The 13326-nt window shown below is 27.4% G+C and overlaps 1 protein-coding gene across 11 annotated transcripts in view; it reads right to left on the bottom strand.

Annotated features, from left to right (window-relative positions):
- brp (bruchpilot) overlaps positions 1–13326 on the bottom strand; it is a 201069-nt gene that overhangs the window by 48497 nt on the left and 139246 nt on the right. The window lies entirely within an intron of this gene.

A 13326-nucleotide genomic window follows, 5' to 3' on the forward strand; every position in this document is an offset into this window, starting at 1 on the left:
TATATGTATATATAAAGAATCTCTAGAGTTAAAATTGAATTTATGGCTCAATCTTTTATTTATATGTATGACCAAATGTACTTCAATACAGTATTAGAATCATTATAAGAAATTAACAAACAAATTAATATTGAAATAAGATTGCTTATACTGAGACATTAAATATAGTGATAAATTTTAATTAAAGTGTTTCTTGATAAGGTTCCTAATTATAGATGGAAGATTACTACTTGTAACAGAAAAATGAGGTTAAAAACCTTCATTTTAAATTTATTTCTAGCAATAATTTTTAGCTTGAAAGAGATATAATTTTTAGTACATTAGTTGTGGCACATTTAAACAAGATAATAAAATACTTTAGTTTGTACTGCTCATTTTGTATTGTTATAAGAGAATTTGATGAAAAATAATTATAAAACTGTATAGTACTAAACTTAAAAAAAATTTGTTGTAACATGTGAAATATTGATAATGTAATTATCTTATAATATCCAGGTGATCCAGGAAATGAAGCACTATCAAAATACAAAAGGTCTGATAGTTCTGATTTTTTAATATGTTGTATTGGTTCAGATTGAAATTAAAAATCTAAATTTAGGACCAAGGGAAATAATTGAAAATTGTATTTTATTAAAAAAATCCAGAAATGTTTGTTAATTTTGCATTCCATGTCAATGTCTTGTAAACTACTAACTATACCAAAATCATTATCAATGCCTTTTAAAATATAAAGTAGAAAAAAATGTGAGTCATAATAGAATATGAGATACAGTTTCTCAAAAACATTTTTTTTTTTTTCAAAAAAAAGAAAAATCGATATTTCGAGACTTTATTTTGACAAATTTCATGGAAACTACTATTACTACAAATAAGATCATTATAATCTATTTCAAAGTGACTTGAGTAATTAAGCTCAATAGCTTCCTTCTGAACAATATTTGACATTTATTTGTTTAATAGTTCCTGAGATATCAAACTTTTCTTGAGATGACTCATTTTTATCAAGTGTAGAAAGCATGACAATAAAATAATGTAAAAATAATATTTATACTGCAGTAAAAAGATCAAAATGCCTAATGTTTCACTAACTGATTGATAACCAACTGTTAATAATTAAACTACATAGTTAATAAAATAAGTGGTTAATAGCATGAATAATTCTTTTGTTTTAACAAACAAAACATGTTAATAAAGAACAACAGATTGCATTAGTATAATGCAGATATGCAGCTGAGAGGTGAATAATTTTACAGTTTTCATTGCATTCTTCTACCAGGTTGATCTATCGCTAAATCTTGCTCCTCCTCATTTTTTAAAATTTATTCTAAACCAGTTCAAAGTGTATTTAACAATAAGAATTGATTCATCCAACTACTCAAGAAGTTCCTCAAAAAGTAGATAGTTAAATTCACTTTGAAGTAGTTTATAATGACATTCCTTGTAATTAGGTGATTTCTCTTATTTTGAAAAAAAATAAATAATAAAATACTGTTTTTGAAAAACTGTATCTCGGGTATTATTGAAAGCATAGAGCTCTATTAGGGTTCAAATTTTTTTTACTTCAACCAAACGTATTCATAATGATTTTAGTTAGATGGTTCGTAGTTTCTAAGATATTGACATGGAATGTAAAATTAACAAATATTTCAGGGCTTATACAAATAAAATAAAATTTTAGTCATTTCTCATGGTCCTAGATTTATATTTTTAATGTCAATCCAAACACAAAAAAAAATATTAAAAGAAATATTAGAACAAAAATATATCAGAACTACCTGATATTTTGGGTTTATTCGGTATTTTTCTCCTTTGGTTTTGATACTATGTTTGATTTGTAAAGGATCAGATTAGGGTTGAGTTATTAAAATTGTCTGATAGGTCACAAACAGTGAAAGAAGAAATAAGTGTTAAAGAATTTCATATTTTTGAAAACCAAAATTCTGTATTCGGAGTTATAAATTGTAATTAAATGTACCTGAAGTCATTAATATTATTCAATATAAAACTATCTTATTCAATATATAGACTTATTTTCTCTAATTGGTATGAAGCAAGGACTATTCACTCTACTGTAATGATAAATTGGATGCTCCATGTCTGAGGACATAGAGTGAGATACCTGCTCTCACCATTCTAAATAGCTTCGAGCGGTGGAGGGGGAGAGAGGGAGAGGGAAATTTAAAAAATAAAAATTTGCTTTCTGCCGTGAGGTATATAATGACACAGTTACCAAGAGCAAAGATAAAATAAAAAAAATTCATAAGGTTTAGTCTACAGAATTCTCAAGAGAAACATAAGAAATACCCTAAACTAAAAATCAACATCATCTTTTATGCCTCATTTTCACCTGCAAAGTTTTAGGCAATACGAATTTGTTACTTGAATAGGGACATTAAATTTTTATATTTCATAGTTATTAATTTTTACAAATTCAATTTATTTATAGTAACTCTATATAATTAAGCTTTTACCAAGCAAGAGTAAATATTACTGTAAGGTACTATTATTTCGAATGAGAGGGATAAATCAAGAAGAGGGGGAAGTATAAGTTTATTACTGGGCCTCTGCTTAATATCAGTTGTAAAATGAAGTGAGGGTAATATGAGCATCAAAAGTAAGCCTCATTCAGAACACCATTGACCAGTGAATGGGAGAGGAGCATTAGAAATTGAATTACTGGCTCAGAAATAGTGATTAAAAGTCTTTAAACCAATTATTTCAATATTTGATATTAAGATGGCAACATATAAAACAAAACAACTATACAAAAAGCTCATAGAAAATGCCTCAAACAAACTTTATAACTATATCATTGGTTCTGAATGAATTGTAGCAGCTTCTAATGGAACCTGACACGAACTACATCCTGGAATGTTTTAAGCATCAAAATTGTTTCTTGACTTCAATATTTTGATCAATGAATGAATCATTACAGGAGGTTTCAACAAATTATTTGATTTTATATGAGGAGAAGATGGTTGGGGTAATAACACAAACAAATTAAAAAACTTATTTATTAGTGCCAACATTTTGACCAGAATTTCTAGCCATCATCAGGGCTAAGAACAAAAAACAAGATAACAACCAACAAATAAAAGAATATGTAGAATGATAGAAATAAAATTAAGGATTAATAGAATTAAGGAAATAAAAATATAAAGTTATATAAAGCAAAATATGAATATTTTAATATAATAATAATAATAATTTAAAAATTAACGTATGTATATTTCTCTTTGTTTTTTGCATAACTTTAATTTTTAATTATTATTAAATTAAAATATTCATATTTCGTTGTTTTTTTGGATTATATAACTTTATATTTTTATTTCCTTAATTATGATATTTTACTTACATATTTAATTACCTATGCATACGTCTATTTCCCACTTCTTTCATTACTTTATTCTTATTCAGTTTCATTCTGTATAATTACTTACTTTAATCATTCTCTACATCCTTTTATTCATTGGTTGTTAACTTGTTTTTCTTCATAGCCCTGATAAAGGCTAGAAATTCTGGCCAAAACGTTGGCACTAATAAATAAGTTTTTTTAAAACTTATTTGGGTTATTCTCTGACTCCAACCTCCAACCATCTCCTCATATATATTATCCACGGTCAACTATCTTCTTATCTTTTTGATTTCATGTTTTGGTGTTCTATCTTTTTAGTTGCATTTACAGTTCTCAATAATGAAACAAGACAAAAATTATTATTATTGTAGTTAGCAATGTGTATCAATGTTATAAACATAAAACCAATCACTATGAAATCAATATAAAAACCAATCACTCTGCAAACAGGAAAGGTACAGCATCATTTGCTAATATGTTTCATACTGGGAGTATGTTCTGTTACTTAATTTAATCAATGAATTAATAAAAGTAATTATATAAATTATGTAACATATAATTCAAGTTTTTAGAAAAAATAATTCATATAATAAAAATCTTAGTAATAGATATAAATGAAAGTTGTTGGATTTTTTCACTTCGGGAAATCAATTCACCTACTTAGTATAATTTCTCAATTCAATTATTTTTACATTGATATATCATCTTTGCCAACATTTTCGATGATTCATCCAGGGACCTATTTTTAAAAAATATATATTTACAAAGATTTTTCTCATATTAAAGTTTTAAACTATGGCCAAATTTATGGTTTAATATTAATCTTTATAACTTTAATATCTTATTTTATTTTGTTTTTTTTGGTCATTTTCAATTCTATTTTTGTTTGAAAATCTGTCATTATTATATAAAAACTGCAACCAAAAATACAAGAAAGAACTTCGTAACTATATAGTTTTTAAAAATAAATTCCTGAAGATGGATGGACCATCTGAAGTGTCGCCAAGGATAATTTATCAATGTAAAAGTAATTGAATAAAGAAATTATAGTAAGAAGGTGAATTCATTTCCTGAAGCAAATATTATTTAATTACTTCTGCAAAAAACCAGAAAATAATTTAATAACCTTTGAATAATAAACCACTAAATAAATGAAAGTATAGTTTCTAAATTTATCAAATGCGACTGTCTCTTTCTTCTTATGAAGAAATATATATATTACTACTACTAGTAAAATAGTATAGTATAGTAAAGCTATCATATATATATATATATATATATATAAATGATAAATTTTTATCATCATATGGTTATACTGGAGGATAATTGTAAAGGCATTAGGTAAAGAATCAAGTTTAGTTGAAAGACAACATTTGTTGTTTAACATCAAATTTACTATGCACCAAATGTAAAATACTGTTTAAACAATAAACAGTGAGTAATGTTCCATTCACCAGACCATTATATCCAAGATTGCTCATTACTCATTACATACATTTTATAAATATATTTTTATTTTATTTCTTCAATTTTTTGTTACATATTCATTCTAATATATGCAGGAATGAGGAGAAAATTTGCAAATCAAAGCCAGATTTGAGAACATAACACTTATCATCTTAGATATAAAAAATAATGAAGAATGAACTATGTGCTAGTGTATCCATTCTACTCATATATTCCATCAGTAGAATATAATTTAATTACAATTTATAAACTAGTGTGTTTCTCATCAACTAAGTGACCAAATTTAAAATATTTTCTACAAATTCATTTATTCATTATTAAATATAGTTGAATCCTTTATAATTGTATGTGGGTTCTAAAACAGTTTTAAGAAAGTACAAATAAAATAGCAATTTTATTGTCCCCAATAATTTATTAAGTTACCCGGCATTAGTACCATTGTGAACATCTTGCTCGTATTTAGGGAAAAAATCCTATTCATTTCTATTTTTACTAGTATACAATAAAAAATAAACCATTAATGTAACTTCAGTTATAAAAATATTGCCCAAAACTAATGTGTGAGCAAAATGTTCACACGTGACCAATCGTGTCTAACAGAATGACACAACTAGCAAGGAGTTATAACTAACCATAAAAAAATCATTTGTAAAATCAATAAACTAAACAAGTTTTCACTATTTTATTGAAGAAAAATAAAGAAATTTATATGTACTAGGAAGAATCAGAAGAACTGCCAATCATTGTTTATGAAGTCATAGTATTTAATAGAAAGTATTGAAAATGAGTACAAAAAAAAAAAAAAAAAATAGTTTTAGACAAAGCCATATTATTTCTAAAACAGTTATAGGTGATTATCTACTTTATTGCTTTCATTTGCATCATAGAACTTATGTCATCAAACTTAAATTCAACAGGAATAATCAAAATCATATACTTTTGGTATTTAAGAAAAAAAAATATAGCTAAAACAGTATATGAATGAGGATTCAAGATTAAATAATATTCTGAAGTAATATAAAATTATTCTAAAAAAGTTTCAGTACTAAGAACGAGACCATTGCAAAGGATATCGTGAAAAATGTTGATAAGAACAATTGAATCAAACCAAAATAATAATTTTCTTTCGATTTACCTTATCTAATGTAAAAATTATCGAAATAAGTAAAATTTATATTCACTATTAAACTAACCTTCAAATTAATTGGATATTCCGAGATACAGAAATGAAAATCAGATAAGGATGGTTCATGCTCAGTGTTAGAAAGAGTTTTTTGGAAAGGTAATACAATGATACATAAAATAATTCAATACCCTACCTTAAAATGGAATGGAACTTTAGAAACTAAATTATTTCAGAATAAGAATTTGACTAAATAAAAAAAGTAAAAAAAAGTTAAGAAATGTCATGCCCAAGCTGTGTCCCAAAAACTGAGTGACTTAGCCTTGATTCTTCTGAAGGCTAAAATACCTATGTCAGCTATGAGTAAAGCAGGTTTTTGCAAATCTACTAAAGCATGTTATTGCAAGTCTAATAAAGCAGGTTGACAGGTGTACTAAAGCATATTTTATTGTGGTCAGTTCTATCTTTATAAGAACAAAGCAGTGAGAATTCAAGGGTTGTTTCAAATTTATTAGGAATCCTAAAACTACTCTAAAAAAGTAGTAGGATTCTGCTGTAATGATCAAAACATAAACTCATAAATATTTATATCATTATTCTGACTACACTGTTACTTTATTTTCAGTAAATAATTTGCCTTTAATTTTTTTCAAATATTTTAATCTGATCAAGTTCACATTCTTATCCACGTTCAGACTAAACAATGGGCTGTGTCCAAATTTAGCTTTTAAACAATTTTTTATCCCACATTAGTTGCTAGGTCTGTTATAACACCACTGGTCGTGTGTAAGTGTTTCTTTCACATCTTAATTTTATCTATTTCTACAGTGTTTTGTAGTATTAAACCAGGATAAAATAATATTAGCAAATAGGTAAAAATATAGTATACATATAGTTATTAATTTTTAGCAAAGACAAAATATTCATTTATGTAACTATTTATTAAAACACCTAAAACATATTTGTCAATACTAGAGACTGGATTTATGTAAATTACATCTTCTGTTTCTTAGCTACAAATTCCATCACCTCTCAACAGAAATTTGATTCATAAAAAGGACATTAATATTAGGACATTATGAATCAAATAAAAAGGACATTATAATGATACTACTTTTATATTGCACAAAATTGAATGTTTTAAAATTACTGAATGAATTTGTGTAGTTCGAGCTTTTTTTCATTTTAACTATGAAATCATTGTTTTATTTACAAATTTGTGCGTAATTCATGAAAAAATCAAATAAATAATGCCAAGAAATGAACAAGTAATATTCAGTTAAATGATTAATGATAAGAACTTAATTATTCCTTTCTCAGCTACAAACTCTAGATTGGCCTGGTAACTGCCAATATTTGCAGGATATGAAGACAAACCAAACTCCCCCAATTCTAATAAAGAGTGTAAGAAAATCATAAGTAGAGATGGAATTTCAATGACACTGCAAATTTTATTCTGTTGTGTAACACATTTTAAAACTATTCCAGACCCGTGGAATAATATATTGAAATTTAATATTGCACAAAAGTGAATATTTTGCTCATTTTGAGCTAAATTTATGATTTTGATTTTTCTAGGTAATGTTGTATTTTTATTAGCCTAAATTAGATTATTTCAATTTTAATAGCATACAATTGAATGCTTGAACCAAATTTCCTACATTATATATATACAGGTATGTTTTCCAATCTTTATTTATTTGAATTTAATTTTTTTGTTATTAAATTTATTTTTTTCCTAATTATTGTTTTATTTTATTTTATGGAAAAATACTCATATTTTTTACAACTTTTTTATGTTAACACAGGAATATTTGAATTAGATGTGTAAAAAAGAACAAGTAAAATAAGTATCAAATATTCTTGGAATATTATTAATCAGTGGTCTTGGGTAACTATAAAACAAAATCTCTCCAGAATAAGCTTCATTGTTATTGTTTTTAACTTGGATTTCTACTCTGCCTCAAGGCCTTCTTTATTCCACCTGACTTTGCAGTGGTTAGTGGCAATTTATATTTAAGTTTTAAGTCTGACTTTTCAGTGTTAAATATTTAGTGAGTTTACTTGGATTGAAAAAAGCTCAGATAAGCTTTCATATAGGGATAAAACATCATTTATTAAATGAATTTAACAGGATTTAGGCGTTTTATTCACAATTTTGTTTTATATTGCATGATTTTACACATTTTGGGTCTTTAACAGTATGTTTATCAGGTTTTTACTGCACAAATATTCGATCTATAGTCATAGAAGAAAAAATAACCTTGCAACTTAGTAACATAATGGGAGCAAATCTCACAGCTAAAGGACCTGTTAATTGAAAAGTAGCTGTATGTACACCAAAGGTCAAAAACAAATGTAATACCCACTAAACACTAAAAGAGGGTTTGAAATAAAGATAGGAGTTCCAGTAATAGCAATGAAATACAACATATAAACATGATAAAACGTAAATGTCTGTGAAAAAAAATATCATATAGCGACTAATGGTGGGCTAAACATTTTAAAAAACACTTTTCATCTTAAAATTCCAAAAATCCATTTCAAACTACCCTGCATTGTCACTTAAATCATATTTTAGAGGTCTGTAGATAATGATATTTCAAAGCACATCTAAATCTATCAGATACCTTTTCTAATGTTTAAACCATTTAAAAAAATTAATATATTTGAAAATCTATACAAATGGCAATTTAATCTGTTAAAATAATAATAATTATTATGATTGTGTGTTAAGTAGTTTTTTCAAATAAATGTTTTACAAAAAATTCGTTTATAAACTATAATATAGTATAATTCACCAAAATAAGAGATACTAAAAATGCTTAGATTTCATGATTCATCACTATTAAAAATAAAATCTGCTAATGACAATGGCATAAAAAAAAAAAATCATGAAGAAGTACCAACAAAAAAAAACATAACCTTCCAAAAATATTTAGTTTAAAATAATAATAATAATTACACAATCAGTTGAAGCACTTGGAAGAAGAGAGTCAATTGAATTTATGAGATTTATGCTAGAATGGATTCTTCATTAATCTCATAAAGTCAATAAAACCTCATGTCTTAATTAGTGGGAATGAAACAAATTACTGGCATAAAAAATGAGTTGACACCTCCTTTTTTCAAAGGGTTTCAACAGTAATATCAGCTATTTAATAGCAAAATAAAATAAAGAAATTACATTTTTTTAAATTAAAAGTAAGCTATGATGTTTTCATTTCTATTATGAGCTGTCCTGAAAAATACATAAGTCATGTCCTTATTGTTATGGTTATTGGGTGGGTTCGAAGGCCGTATGCATTTCAAATTAGTTAAAAAGAAGGGTATATTGTAATTCATTAACAATAAATATTTAAATATCGTTTACTATATCATACTTTTCTTTAATATCAGCTAGATCTTTTTCTCATTGAAATAACTAGAGATGGCTTGAATGCCGAATTTTCCTCTAAAGTACCTTCAATTTTGTTTATTTGGAATAATTAACCATCCCTTATTGTTAGTGGTAATGAAAATTAGATAAATATAAACAATGAAAGAATTTGATAACTAACTTCAGAACAAAATTAATATTTTTGTGTTTCCATGGTTGTTATGACTACAGTCATAACTTTTTTACTATTGTCATAAAAACCATGGGTACACCAAAACATAGTAATGGTAGTTTTTCCTTAACTTTGAATGAAATAAGTCTCCAGTAGGGAAAACTATCGCCATCATGAATGATTAAGAATTTGCCATTTTAAAACAAGCAAGGATTAATTTCAACTCAAAGTAGGACGGTAAGAGGAAGTTGTGGATGCCCACACCGCACCAGATTTTTTTTATTGAATTAATATCTTTCTAGTTTATGAACTTTATTAATATTTTCCATTATCTTTGGATATAATGGAATTTATCAAATTGTAATAATTAATTTTATTTACATTTACTTACATTCACTAATTATAATAGCAATTTCTTCAATAAAAAATTAATATTATGAATTGGCTTTCTACTGAACACTTTCTATTTATTAAACCATATTCTGAACTTAATTTTAAATTGAAGTTTAAAAACCAGTTAGCCACAAAAGTACTACTGAAAGTTAGATCTTACAAATTATATTAACCAACTTCTAAAGAATATATTTGAAAATTGTTTGATGCATTATATTACATGTTTTTTGCAAAGCTGAATGGAAAGATTAGCATCGATAATCCAATGTAATAAGCAACAGCTATAATTTTGGGATTTCAGATTGGTAATTCATTGATGAGCACAGATTATTGTGGAATTTTAATATAAATTAATAATAAAATTTGTATCTAAAAATTGTGTTATTTCTAATATTTCAAACATTCAAAGGGATTATATATTTGTATGAAGCTTATATTATTAATAGATATCTTTAACGTTAAAATGGGTTGGCTATTAATTATTACTCAGATGCAATTTAATTAAAATTAATTAATACTCAGACGCATCTACAGTCCAGTAAAGGATGATTCAGCTTGGAGAAGACGCATGAATGGGGAAGTCTACTTGTAAATTGGTGAACCTGATGTTGGAAAAATTGTGAGAATTGGTAGGCTGCGCTGGGCAGGCCATGTGGCAAGGACGGGAACTAATAAGATTCCTAATAAACTTCTCAATGAGCATATAAACTTCTACATGGAACACGGCTGAGGGGCACCCCAAAGCTTCGATGGTTGGATGGTGTTAAAGAGGATTCAAGGACCCTGCTCGGAGTGAGGAATAGGAGAGTAGCTGAACTTAACAGATTAAACTGGTGGAAGCTGCTTGAGGAGCCCAGGACCTAGTAATGGGTTGTCGCGCCGATTGATGGTGATGATAATGATATTATTGTACATGATGGTGGCAACCTCTGTGTATTATTTTAAATTTTGGCTTGCTAAAAACATCTCACTGAAAAAGGAATACCATGGGTTCATGAAAGAGTACCTCAGATTAAGCCACAAGGAAATTGCTTCTCTAGGCATGTCTGCCAACACCATATCCCTCTATCCTATTTTGAAGTTTCAGAATAGTATAAATAAGCTTTGAGTAATCTTTGATGCTTCCTGTCACTAGTAGTTTGTCTCCCTTGAAGGTCACATAAACACTGGAGCCAAGTTGCAGTTGGATATAAATGATGTCACTCCAACCTTTCAGATGAATTGGTATGTATTTATAACCACATAATATAGTAATGATGTATCACCAGTATATGTATTTTAGTAAATCCATGGCTGTAAGTACCAACACATTCTTTGGAGATTCAATGTCACCAATCTAGGAGCAGGCATTCGAACCATTTAAGTCATCTAAAGTAAAAAGCCTATGTGTTTCTCCCAACCCCCCCCCCCAAAAAAAAAATTAAGCAGCTAGTTTAGGAGAAAGAAATTCACTAACCACTACCTTCAAGGATCTTGTTCAAGGACATATTTGTTGACAACACTGCTACTGATGTTTTAACTATCTCAGATGCTATTAAACTGAAGGAGAATGTAATCTACTAATTGAGAAAAAGCCAGATTCAAGCTCAGCAAATGGACCAGCAACTGTGCAGTGCTATTAGACAATGTCAGTGATTCAGAGCTTGAGAATATGAATGTTACATGGATTAATGAAGTTGAACCTAAGATAAAAGTTTTTGGGATATAGTTGAAGGTACTCAGGAATTATTTTTTCACAAAATATTGCGGCTGATGGTGCACAAATATCATTACTGAAGGCAATAAACTACCACTACCTTATAAAAATCTGAAAACATTTGCTCCACATAGGGTGGTTGAGAGTTGTTGGATATAACAAATTGAGAGGAACAGCATGTCATACGATCTAGATAAAAAAAACCTTTAAACTATTGCCTTCTGAGACTGCAACTCGTTCATTATGGTGGAATGGAATCGTGTTTTTCACATCATTAGAAAGAAGCTGGTCCATTCTAATTTTAAGCTATCTTAAGACTCTTCCTGACATTAAAGAAAAACATACATCCGCTCTTATTATTACTGTTGAATCTAATGGTCAACTAAATTACTCTTAATCTTTATTATCATTTCACCCTTCATTTATGGAAAGGGCTGTATTAGTGGCATTAACCATAATCTTTGTAAATTACCTAATGATGCCTAGCATCCTTATTCACTGCCAAAAAACTCACTTTAATAAAATTGTCATCAACCACTAGCTTGTTTACATCTGTTCCCATTGCATTTAAAATCATGATGTAAAGCTGATATTGGAACCAAATGATTGGTCCAGGAAAGTGGGTTTCCTAACAAATTTTGGTGGGTGATATATTCAAGCAACCTGAAAAACATTTTCATTTTTCTCTACTCCAATTTCTTTGTTATCTCAGTTATTTAGAATGTGAATTCCAACTTGTAGAGTCATCTTGATGAACATCCAGCTCTAATATTTTCAATAATTCATATAATAATTACTCACAGGTACAATGCCTGATCATTTAGCCTCAGGAGTTCATCATAAATGCGTACCATTTACCTCTCCTCTCTAAGAGACCTGAAATCCTCACAGTAGGATCTATTTTGGCCCTTTGCAACCATCACCAGTCTCCTGTAAGTAGACATTAATGGATCTGTTCTGTCCATTTATCTATTAGTGGATCTACAATATCTACCATGATAAATTGAATAATCATAGATGAAAGGACACTCCACACTTATTCTATAAAAACAACTGTTTATATTTATCATTTCCATGGTACCATGGAGATACCATCAGCTACAATGCTTAAAAAAAGATGAGTTAATATAAAATTTTCTTCTTTATTTTATTTATTTATTGATTTAAAAAAATAATTATGTATTTTATGGTCAAGCTATTAACTGTATAAAATTGAAAGATCAAATATTAATAGTTAAAATAATTCTTTGTATAATTTTTTTTTCTTCATTCATTCCAAGATAGATATATTCAGGTTTTTATTATTTTCCTTCTCTTTTTTTTCAATGTTATTATTGTAAGTTTGTTTTTTTGTTATTGGGTTCAAATTAATTATGTTAAACCTTTTTTTTTTTTTTACAATTTCTAAAAGTGATATAATTTCTTTCATTACTAAACAATATTTGTTTATTTTTCACTTAAATATATTTACTCTTAAATTTTAATTTATTTGTATCTTTTTACCCTCATTTTACAATTGTTTTACTCATATTATATTTGTATTATTATTGTTAATTTTTTTTTCTTGTCTTACCATCAATTGTAAATGTAAATGGAATATTATTCGTTTTCTTGTGCTAATTCCTCTTTTTATATATTTTTTACTAATTTAGTTTAGCAGCAGGAAATTTCCATTTCAAACATCTCATGGCTCCTTTCCTTTCCTCTCGGCAAGGTAAAGTATGATACTTTACCTTGGCGA

Source organism: Halyomorpha halys, unplaced genomic scaffold (genome assembly GCF_000696795.3).
Source record: "Halyomorpha halys isolate HHAL.00 unplaced genomic scaffold, Hhal_1.1 Scaffold354.1, whole genome shotgun sequence".
NCBI lineage: Eukaryota > Metazoa > Arthropoda > Insecta > Hemiptera > Pentatomidae > Halyomorpha > Halyomorpha halys.